The sequence below is a fragment of the Lolium perenne genome, chromosome 5 (assembly GCF_019359855.2).
Source record: "Lolium perenne isolate Kyuss_39 chromosome 5, Kyuss_2.0, whole genome shotgun sequence".
In the NCBI taxonomy this organism is placed as follows: domain Eukaryota; kingdom Viridiplantae; phylum Streptophyta; class Magnoliopsida; order Poales; family Poaceae; genus Lolium; species Lolium perenne.
This window is the reverse complement of record NC_067248.2, coordinates 90345815-90357504: the sequence shown is the minus strand read 5'-3', so window position 1 is coordinate 90357504 and position 11690 is coordinate 90345815. Positions and strand designations below refer to the sequence as shown.

At 45.3% G+C, this 11690-nt stretch overlaps 1 long non-coding RNA gene across 2 annotated transcripts; it reads left to right on the top strand.

The window, feature by feature from the left end:
- Positions 1–7014: 7014 nt before the first annotated feature.
- LOC127319563 (uncharacterized) lies at positions 7015–11348 on the top strand. 2 transcript variants are annotated; one of them, XR_007862565.2, is made up of 3 exons: positions 7093–7421; positions 10336–10380; positions 10478–11348. It is a non-coding gene; the product is annotated as an uncharacterized lncRNA (long non-coding RNA). The 2 variants fall into 2 exon arrangements; XR_011744866.1 differs by having other exon boundaries at positions 7015–7421; positions 10336–11348.
- The last annotated feature ends 342 nt before the right edge of the window (positions 11349–11690 follow it).

The window sequence follows — 11690 nt, the reverse complement described above, 5'->3', positions numbered from 1 at the left end:
ATGTGGATCATCAAGAGCGTCCCCAACATGTTCGGCATCGACACACTTCTCCGAGCTCCACAAGGCGCCATCATGAGAGTGCCTATGCACAAGATCATCGACATCACAGACATCATATGGAGCATCAAGTGCGCCCCCACCATGAGCCATCATCTAGGCATGGCAAGGACCGTCATCGACTCACACCATCTCATGATCGTCGTCGGCCACCACCACCTCATGGTCTACATCGACATCCGCCCACACATGATCTTCGACGACACCACTCAAGACATGGTGATGAGGCAAGAAAACGAGAGCCTCGACATGAAGACCTTCCTCATAAGGCGACTTCCACCTCTTGTGCCACCACCACAATGGCCCCTACCTCGTCATATGCCTATGGACTCCGATGCTACAAGTGCAAGCAACAAGGCCACCTTCCACGGGAATGTCCCAATCTCCTATGTGAGGTGTGCAAGACCAAGGGTCACATGGCATGGCAATGCACAACGCCAAGCGCCAAGAAGCTCTACTTCGACGAGCTCAATGCACAAGTCTCCAAGATGCCACCACTTGAGGACGACTTAGGAGGCGATGGAGTTGAGCATGGTGAGCATGGGATTCTCCCTTCACCCACGGAGGCGCATGGAGTTGAGATGGTTGAGCATGGGATCTTCCCTTCAACCACGGAGGCGCATGGAGATGAGAAAGTCGAGCCTACTCCTATATGCTTGATTGATGAGTTGGTACCACTTCCATGTGAGCATGAGAGCCACTTAGCCCACTTGAGCGAGAGTGATAGTGAGTTGAGTGACTTCCACCCCATATGTGAGTTTGAGTGCTTCCATTTGGAGGACATGAGTGACACACAAAGTGAGTTGAGAGAGGTAGATGATAGGTCCATGGAGGACATCGCATTTGCTAACACATTAACCTCTCCTTCGTTTGTGTCTTCTTATGTTGCACTAGGTTCCACGGAGGACGAGTTCCCACTCATGGAGAAGATGTACATGGTGCATGAAGATGATGATATCTCACCATGCTTGCTCCAAGATGGACATGTCGACCACATGGATCCTCCTACTTCCACAACACCTACTTCACATGAGTCGGCCTACAAAGGTAACAACATAGGTGTTGATGATGCCATGATCCCACTAGTGGACATGATGACTTATGAGCGCATACATGACCTTGATGATACATTTGCTACGTCACATGTTTCTTTCATGTTCCCATGTGATGCTTTGCTTGCTAACATTGTTGACCATGTGGAATTGATTGATTGTGATACCATGAACATGCCATGCTATGAGAGTTTTATATTTGCTCCGCTTGCTTGCAATGATAATGCTTATGATCATGCTTGTGTTGTGACACCCTTGATGAACACTTGCTCTTTCCATAGGGTTGTCGACAACAATGATAACATGTTGAACATGCTTTGCCCAAAATGTTTGCACTATTCCATGTTCCTTGCATCCAAGATTGTGAACAATTGCTCTTTCTTATGCTTGGTATGCAAGAATGCTTATTTCATTGTCCATGAGATGGCCCCCATAGCCTTCTCCATTTTTGATGATCATGAGTTACCACATGCCATGAATGCACCTTCTTGCCATATGCACCATCGCCATGCATTTCATACTATCTCGCTTGACACTAATGGTGATGTGCACAAGACATGGAACATCATGATGGATGATGTATTCATCTACCATGCACACACGCTTTTTGTCTTGTTTCTTCCAGGTGTAGGTACACTGACGACCACTTCCACCGCTACGGAGCATGAGCTCACGAAACGCGCAATTGAGAGCTACCCCAACAAGGACGAGATACTTGATCCAACCCATGGGAATCACACCAAAGGGTATGTTCCCACAAGCCTTCGCCCTCATGTGTTTCCGACTTGGTTTGTTGAGCTTTCGGTTTGGTCCAACTCCTCATCACCTCTTTGGCCTCTTATGCAACATCTCTTGACACATCTTGTTGGCACAATGGTTGTTGTATGTATTGATGATATCATCATACACTCCGAGAACCTCAAGGATCATGTCATACATGTGAGAGACACCTTATGCACCTTGTGCCACATGTCACACCAAAAGTTGCTCTCCTTTGGATTTCTCATTTCATCTTTGGCATTTGCAATGGATTCATTGACACTTGAGGAAACCCATAATCGGCTCACGCCAACCATACTTTCCCAAGCTAGAGGTCTCCATAGCTTTGCCATTGCACATAACAATTTTGCCCCAAATTTTGCCGCCGATACTTGCCTTTTGATTGTTCCATTTGTGTGGGACAATGCTACACACAAAATTTTTGACACCTTCCAAAGCAAACTTTTACATGCACAAATTTTTGCCCTACCACATTTTGGATACGTCGACACTCTTTTGATTTCCATTTTTGCCAAATGCCTCTTGGAGAAACGACTTGATGCTTCGTATTTTATTGAGAGCCTCTTGTTCGCCGGTCACCAAATTGGCATCCACAAGCTTTCCTCTCGCAAGTTGTTTTTCCCCATGTTCTTCTTCGACCGAGACTTTGTCCCTCCACCACTACATGGAAGACCCATTATGGACTACAACAAAGACGCCCGCACTACGACGAGCATCCCTAAGGATACAAGGGCACCTATACAAGTCCTTCACCAAGCTACAAGGATCAACATCTACTTCATCGGTGAGGAGGAACAAGAGTCGAGGACGACTCTTCCCCAAGGGGGGGGGGGGAGATGATGCGGGGTGGCTTTCGGACACCTCCACCTCAAGACCGTCAAGTGCAGCCCCGCCTATCGTCGACGCTACACCATGGTCAAGGAGTCCCCCAAGTGGATCAACAACACAAACCCCCGCCATATATGTCAAGGTGAACTCTTTCCTCTCTATGGTCTACCTCAACACCAACTTGAATGGCATGCTACCTCATGCCTATCATCATTGTGTCTATAGGTGCCGACATCGACAAGGACCAAGAGAGAAGGAACTCCCATGGTGCAAGGAAGAAGAGAAGAAGAAGAAGGAAATATGAACAAGCCCTAAGGGCTCGGTTGTGGCCCGATCTCACGAATTGACCAAGAACAGGAGGGGGTGAGGGATGAACACGAAGAACACGGCGATGAACACGATGAACACACGCAAACACACACCAACCCGATACAATTCTGGTTTACTCCCGATAGCCCGAACCACTATCCCGATAGAATCTCTCAAGGGAGAGACACGTGGTAGAATCCCCGAGAGGAAGATCGGTATACGATCGGTAGAATCACACGAGTGAGAGACCGGTGGTTGAATCACAAGTGTGAGAGACTAATCATATAAGGAGTGCCTTGTACAATAGATTTGGGTAAATCTAAGGAGGGGGTTTCCCTAATCCCAAAGGGATGGTGGAGGCATGAGCCTAGGTTCTCTCAAGTTCAACTCTAACCTAATGAAGGTGGGGGTGGGTGCCTATTTATAGGGAGCCACTAAGGAGGGGTAGTTTAGGGAAACAAGGGGGTACATGGGTCTTTGCCCGAATTGACTTGTGGCAGGCGCCTTCTCTTCCTGGCGACCTCGGATGCTCTTCTTCCTTCTTCTCTTCCATGCCTCCGTGACCTCGGCCTTGAGTGTGGTTCTTGACGTTGACGCACATGATGAAGCGAAGACCGTAGGTCGGGCTGTATCATCTCCCCCCACTTGAAAAAGAGTCGTCCTCGACGATGAGTCTTCATGAATGTGTAGAGGAGGTAGATGACACCAACACTTGAATGTCCCTTCACTTGTCAAGAGCCCTATGAATAGCACAAGAGAAGCAAAGGAGCAATCAAAGCGTAGCCAAAGTTCAATGTATTTAGGAAGAGGGCGCAAGTAGAAGGAGGTCACCTTATCAAAGTGTCGGTGTGCTCTCATTGAGAGATCTTGTATTATGCTCTCAAGAGCTCGTTTGGTCAACTCGTGCTCAATCGAGGCTGACCTTGTCTTCCGTGTACCTACACACACAATAGGCAAAGCAAAGAACGTGTGTGCATGGTATATGAACACATCATCCATCATGATGCGCCATTTCTTTTGCACATCACCATTAGCGGTAAGCAAGATATTATAGTACACATGGTGAATATGCGGGGAAAACTTAGGAACGTTCTCAACATGGATATATGCAAAGTCTCCAAAAGGTGAGAGAGCTATGGGGGCAATCTCATTCACAAGCATATTAACATCATTGCAAACCAAGCATTGGAAAGAGCAAGTATTCAACATTTTGGTTGCACTCATGGGAGAATATTGCAAGCATTTAGCACAAAACATGTTCAAAATTTATCATTGTTGTTGACCAACCTAGGGAAAGAGCAATTGTTCATCAAGGTTGTCACAACACAAGCATTATCATTTTCATTGCAAGCAATACATGGGAAAGAGCAATTGTTCGACATATTGCAAGCAATAGGAGAGGAAGTGAAACTCTCATAGCATGGCATGGACCTATTATCATAAGCAACTAATTCCACATGATCAACAATAGTGGTATCACAAGTATCACAAGGGAAAGTGAAAGAAGCATATGACATAGCAATAGGATCATCCAACTCATGCAAGCACTCACAAATCATCATGTCCACTAGTGGGATCATGGCATCATCAACACCCATATAGGTACCTTTGTAGTCCCGCTCATATGAGGTAGGTGTTGTGGAAGAGGTAGGCTCGATGTGGCCTCCATGTTCATCTTCAAGCAACAAGCATGGTGTGATATCATCATCTTCATGCACTATGTACATCTTCTCCATGATCGGCGTCTCGTCATCCATGGCACCTAGTGAGACACAAGGAAACACACTAGAGGTAGAGGGTAAGATGTTAGAATTGCAAATGGCCTCACATGACCTATCAACTACCACTCTCATCTCATTTGGTGTATCACTCATGCTCTCGAAGTGGAGGCACTCATCAAGCTCACATATAGTGGAGTCACTCATCTCACATATAGTGGAGTCGCTCATCTCACATATAGTGGAGTCCCTCATCTCCATGGCAATGGCGTCGTCGATGTCCGAGCAACCTAGCAAAGAGGAAGACAACACAAGAGGAGTAGAGGTTAAGTTGTTAGAAATCGAAACATCCTCACTCGACTCATGGTGTGTATCGCTCTTGCTCTCAAGGTGTTTGAAGTATGCGTTGCACTCGGCTTTTTCTTTGGGTGTCATTTGGGCTTCTCGAGTATCTAGCTCGAGGAAGTATGCTCTCATCTCGACGTGCTCTTGTGGGGTCATCATGTATATTTCACTAGGATAGGTGTATATGTATGGTGGAAGGAAAACTACACAAGTATCCCACCTTTCAAGAAAGTATCGAAAAAATGGTTCAAGTCAAGAGCAAAGCCAAAATGTATCGGGGTTACTCACACACACACTCAAAGCACACGCAAAAGGCTAAGAAACTCTATATGTGGTGGGTAAGGGGTGGATAGCAAACGAAAAAGACCAACGGAAAAATCTATTGTCAAATGTGGGTAAGATCCAAAGTCAAATGTCAAAAGTGGTGATCTATATCAAGGAAACACGGAAACACACACAAGGAAGAACAATGGGGTTAGCGCGACCAAGGAAATGAGCAAGTGACAAGATGGTCTTAGCGAAGTCTATTAGCTCGGTGTCACGCCAACACAAGAGAGACGGTAGCTCGGTTGCATATGAGAGAAGCAACAAGATTTGCACAAGATGCCACTCTTCTCTTTTCTCTCGTAGTGCTCACAAGCTTTGCACTTCTCGATATCGGTGGACACACTCTCTTTTCTATTTCTTTTTCTTTTCTCCTTTTTTTCACTTTTTTTCTATGCTTAGAAGCTTTATTTTTCTCTATATATATGGCACATTTTTCTTCTTTTGTGTATCTTTCTCACCGAGCTTGCTTCGGAGCTTTGCTCAACACAACGCACACACACACCCTCTCACGGTCGTGACACTTGTGCAATGCTTCGCAACGCTCGGAAAGCCACTCTCAATGGGATAGATACGCAAAGGAAGAAACGAGGTTACAAGGGGTGAGGGGGGGGGGGGGCAAGTTATACCTATTGACGTTAGGCGGTGTCAAGCACACGAACTTGCGATGGCGAAGTGGTGGTGACGATGGTGTCGAAGATGCGCCGGAATCCGGGGTGCCGATGCCGTTGTCGCGGTGTTGGTGTAGGCGCAGAAGCGGTTCTCACGGTCCAAGGGCACTCCAAAACGGAAACCGGGCAAATTAAGTCAATGCCCGAAAAGTTGGGTCAAAACGAGCGGTCAAAAGTTGGGCTCCAAAAATCGTCAAAAATTAGACGTAGACTATGTGGAGTAGTTGGAGGATGTTGTTAAAGTTTGGAGTCAAACGGGCTCCGGAAAGTTGTCAAAATTTGGGGCAAAAAGAGGAGTCAAAACTGGACGAATTTTGGGTCAAAACTGCGCGTCAGGCCGGAACTTCCGGTCAACTTCCGGAAATACACGATTTGGGTCCAGGGGCTACTGCATGCTGATTTGCTATTTTCGGAATAAGGACGGAACAAGGGCGGAAGTTCCGCTGTACCGGAAGTACCGGTGATTTTGGCCGGAACTTCCTGTCTGTGAAGTTTTTCGCAAATGCTAGACTTACGGAAAATTGTTACGGAAATCTTCTACGAACTGAGTTGGAACCACCGGATTGGTTCAGATTTGTTGGCTCCCGTGAATATAGGAACGTGACTCCGCTGTGCTTTCCCCACGTGATCCCGTAGCTTACGTTCTGTAAGAATTAATCCGTAGGTGTAGCATTACTGGTTTTTCTGCGATCTGGAGCTATTCTTCCGCGAGATGAAGCTGTGGCGCACGTCTGGTGCGGGCTCGATGGGAAAAACAACAGCGGCGAGCGGATTGGTTGCCTGGTGGCGCACAGAATGCGTGGAGGTGGGCCTGGCCTTTGGCACTTGGGGCAGATTTGGCTAGCTGGTGGCGGTTGGCAGCAGCGTGGAGTGGAGATCGTGCGGGCGTGGGCTGCCCCAAAATCTAATAATTGCGTGGGCACCGTCTCGTCTTACAGAGTGCTCCCTCGTCTGCTCCGTCCGATCTAGATCGCGTGGTCTTGCGTGTAGTGGCGCGTTCCGACAAAACAATTCTGGACTCTGGGTCTCGTATTCCCCTCTCCTTCCTTCACCTTGAGCTCTCGTCCATCCCACTCCCACCTCAACTCCGTCGATTCTCCCTCGTCGGCGGCAAGCGGTCCGGCGGAAAGACGAATCGAGCGCCCGGTGGTGGTCCGCGTTCGTTGTTCGTAGCGGCCGGTGGTGCTGCATCGACGAGGCGCGTCAGGGGCCATCTTCTAGTGCGCCGAGTGTCGATGCGTCCGATTCGACCGGGCTGAGAGGAGATACCGTCGAAGATCATTGTCGGGGAGGTTCTACATCAACACCTACCGTCCTCTGTTTCTCAATTTTGTGAGGTGAGCACTCTAATCGATTCCCACCATGGTAGTTGCTTCGTAGTTTTGCTCTGGCGATTTTGAGATCTGAGCTGCGCTGATTTTTTTTTTGGTTTCGCTTAGTGGTGATGGAACGCTCCACAGGTGCTCCCGGATGTGTGATTTGTATTGCAGATGATATGTTGGTCCAGATTTGTTGGGTAGCATGGGTTTTCTGCCGTTTGTTACATGCACATTAGCTTCTGATAGTATTCAAGTAGGATTTGTTACATACTTGCAGCTCGAGGCTGTTGCTACGTGTTGTATTTTTATTATCCATGAATCTAAACTTGGTGGTCAAATTAATTTTGTGAGGCATATGTTACATGAACATTAGCTTCTTAGTAACCCCGCACGCTGTTCGAGCAAGTGTCCGGTCCAATCCCAACTCAGCCCGCATTTGATTGGTTTTGGACAGTTTGAGATCGATGGTTCCGCTGTTACACAAGATGAAGGACATCAGGCGTTCAACCGGGCAAGAGCGTCGTGGTGTTGTTCAGCAAGCTCCCCCTCATAGCAGCCGACTCACCGAGATTGCCAACATCATGATGGCCAACAGACTTGCTAAGTAGCCTGAACTTGCCGATGTGTCTGCACTGGTGTGGCAAGCGCTCTCGCAGTCATGCTGAACTTGTTACGCTGCCCCGTTCGCCGTCGGCATGCCGTTTCTCCGCTCGCCGCTCACTTCGCTAATGTAGTTGCGGCACTGACCTACAAGGCCATGCCCATGCGCTACACGCTTGAACTAATTCGACGACTTGCCAGAAGCTTAAACGAGAAGGACGCTTGTGACGGATGGCATTGCCGTTGTTTCATCGCCGGAGGCGTGAGTTCTGTTGTGGACTACTAGTACATTGGTTCCACAATTTGAACCTAGACTTAATCTGATAAGGGCTTCGATCTTGCTTATTTCTGCCGTTGTTGCTGCTTGGCTGGCATGTTTGGTGGATGCGGGTTGGACTTTACCTCCAATTTTATTCTCGGTGGTGCTGGTATAGTAGACACGGTGGTGTTGGTGTAGCGTTCAACTGGTCATGGTGGTGCTGGTCCGAGGATCGTGCAGTGCTGGTAAAGGTGCTCAAGGTGTTTCTCGTCTCATAGTGGTTCTTTTAGGGTTCATGTCACTATCCACTAGAGCAGCCAAATCTGCTTGGAATAGTCAAGAGGCTAATTATGCAGTAGCGCATGTAGTTTGGGTCAACAGTTACATACATGGGATCCTTGTATCAGAATATGCACGATGCAATTCATTGTGTGGTGTTTCACGTTATGGTTGTTTTGAATTTGTCTGTCCAAACTACAGGAAGTAGAAACTATTATTTTGGATGGAACTAACACATAAGTCTTGCATATTGTATGTAATATTTATGCACTTAGGATTTATGTTTTTTACACTGTAATTTCTTGATCACAATTATGCAGTGGGGATGGGGGGTTAATGTACATTACATCATGTAATAGCTAGATAATAAATATACTTCTTGTTCCCTAATATTGTACACATAGAATGTATGTTTTCTCTTGTTTTGGTGGTTCTGTTTGTAACTATCTTTTTTTTTTGGGTTTAATGAATAGTACAGGATGTAAAAGTTATATAATAAATACATCATGTTCCCTAATATTGTACGCACAAGATGTATCTTTCGATATGCTTTTGTTAGTTTTGATCGTAGCTCTTTATTTTTTTGTGTAATCGTAGGATGTAAAAATTGGATAATAAATACATCCTTTATCATTTGGACGTAACATTTTCGTAAGCATAGCATGTATTTTTTTGTAAGTGATGACAGACGTAACTAATCCATGAAATCATACTATTACATGTAACTTTATATGACGAGGATGTATGTTTTTCAGTTGTAGGTTTCGGACATAATTATGTTTTTTGGTTTACTGATTTTCCATGTGTATAAGCAAGATGTAAATTTCGTTCACATACACAACTTAGAGTTTTGGAACTTCCAGTCTATTAATGTCAGCATTCTTACCACTTCCGTTGCAACCAAATAGACATTTCTCTCTCTCCTTGTCGACAACAGAATTCCTGGAGGTACCCGACTTTATCGAAAAACCAACATGCTTAGTACATCTGTTGCAATGCAATTTCGCATCCTCCCAACTTTCAAAGATCATGCCTTGGTAGGGTTTCTCAATAGTTGGCTCGATGCTAGGAGATGACTAAACTTCATCTTCCGCGCGAGATTCTTCACTTGAAATTGCATTCCATGTTTCAACCTCGGTATTTGTAAATGGACCTGAGTTGCCACCATAATGTTCCACTGTCGCGGTAGCTACTTCGTCATGTTCTGCATTTTGTTGATCTTGCTTGTTCGTCAAATCTTACACATCTGCATCTTCCAAGACTGACATTTAGGTCTTTGTTTGTATAATCATAGGATGTATTTTTTGTTAACAAATACATCCTGATCATACATAATTAGTGTTTCTCCCTATGATAGGATGTATTTTTAACTTTTGTTGCTTTTTACTCATAATTATGTAGTTCGGGATAGTTTTTCTTTAATCATAGGATGTAAATTTCTGGCTACAAATACTTGCTGATCATATGGAGTTAGTTTAACACCTGTCATGATAGAATGTAATTATGATCCAAATTTGACCTCTATTCTTCTTGTATAAGTAAAGTATTGTCAATAAGTACATTTATGATATGTTGGCTATGAACCAGGATATGCATAGGATGCATATTTTAAAATACTTGAAGTTTTTAAATCATAATCATGTAATGGAGTATTTTTGTATGATGGTTTGATGTAAATTTCTCTCTATAAATACTTCCTGATCATATGCAGTTAGTGTAACATCTGCCAGGATAGAATGTATATTATGAGGCCAAATTAAACTCCATTTTGATCGTTTGTTCATGTTTTTGCAGGAGTGCTCATTTTCAAACAGTTCTGTCAAACATATTTTTATCATGGTATGAGTGCTGTCTTTATATTTTGATTTGTTTGTGTGTATCACGCTATGATATATTTCTTTGTTCTAGTGACATTTTTCACCGTTTTGTTCTGCAGAAACCCTCACGCATACCTAAAAGTGCCAAGGCTGGACCGATGTTCATCTTTGCATGGTTTATGTCAGATACATCTTTTCAATCGATCATCTCCCATGAAGCTTTTTAGGTGGTGCAAGGGCATGAGTCCATCTGGAGTGTTTAGATCAATACCTGCGTCAGGAAATTGGAAATCCATATCTGTGAACACATAGAAACAGTTGCAGAAAGTTTGTTTCACTGTGTACTTGTCTTCATGTCTGCAATTTTTTACTTCCTGTCATGTTTTTTTTCTTTTTATTTTGTACAACCAATAAACAGCTACTAATTTTATTGCATGATTTTATTTCTTGCAGATCATGAAGACTAATTTCAGAACATGAAGGACTCATGGCAACCTAAGATTCAAGCTTCCTGGAAGAGAAACTGTACACGATGTCCTTGCTCTCAGGTTTCCATTGGTGCGCCTCTAGTACATTTTCACCTAGGTTGAGGTGCGGTCAGTACTTTGGTTCTTGCAAGCTACTAAAACCTTATGCTTTTGGATGTTGGATTCTACTGCAAGAAGATACATCCACAATGCAGATCAAGTCATGCACAACTAATTTCCTTTCTTATTACTGTTGGAGGCCACTTTTATACATGCATGGCAGAAAGTTGGGGGGTAGAAGATCATGATGCACCAGCAGCCCCGAATCTAGATTTGGGATGTTCATGTAATGTACACTGGAGGCCCAGGAATTTGGCTGTAACTTTATGTCTGCAGTAGCTTCTTTGGTGGTTGTAGATCTTGACCGGCCCCCCTATTTGTTCTCTATTTGTTTTTTATTTGCCCGTAACTTTTCTACGAGACTGCTTAAGCCATGGAGGTTTCCTCTCCTTTTCGTTGTGTCTCTGTGAGGCTCAGTACATCTGTCAAATGGAACTGGTCTTCACGCGCGTGGATGGGTGTGTCACAGGAGGAAAGGATGCTCCTTTCTATTTTCGGCTAGCTGTCACTTTCACCTTTTGGCCCACTTGCTATTTCGGGAAACTACCTGGTTCGGACAGGGGGGGCACCGCATATGACTACCTGGTAACCGCGCACCCTGTAGCAGCGTCCGTGGGCTGCTGGGGTGTTGGCCGGCGATCGTGGGCGCGCGTTGTGCGGCGGCAGCGTGGGCTAAGGCGAGCTGGGCCAAGCGGGCAGTTAGCGCTGGGGATCCGTTTGGGCGGTTGCTGCGTGCGATGGCTGT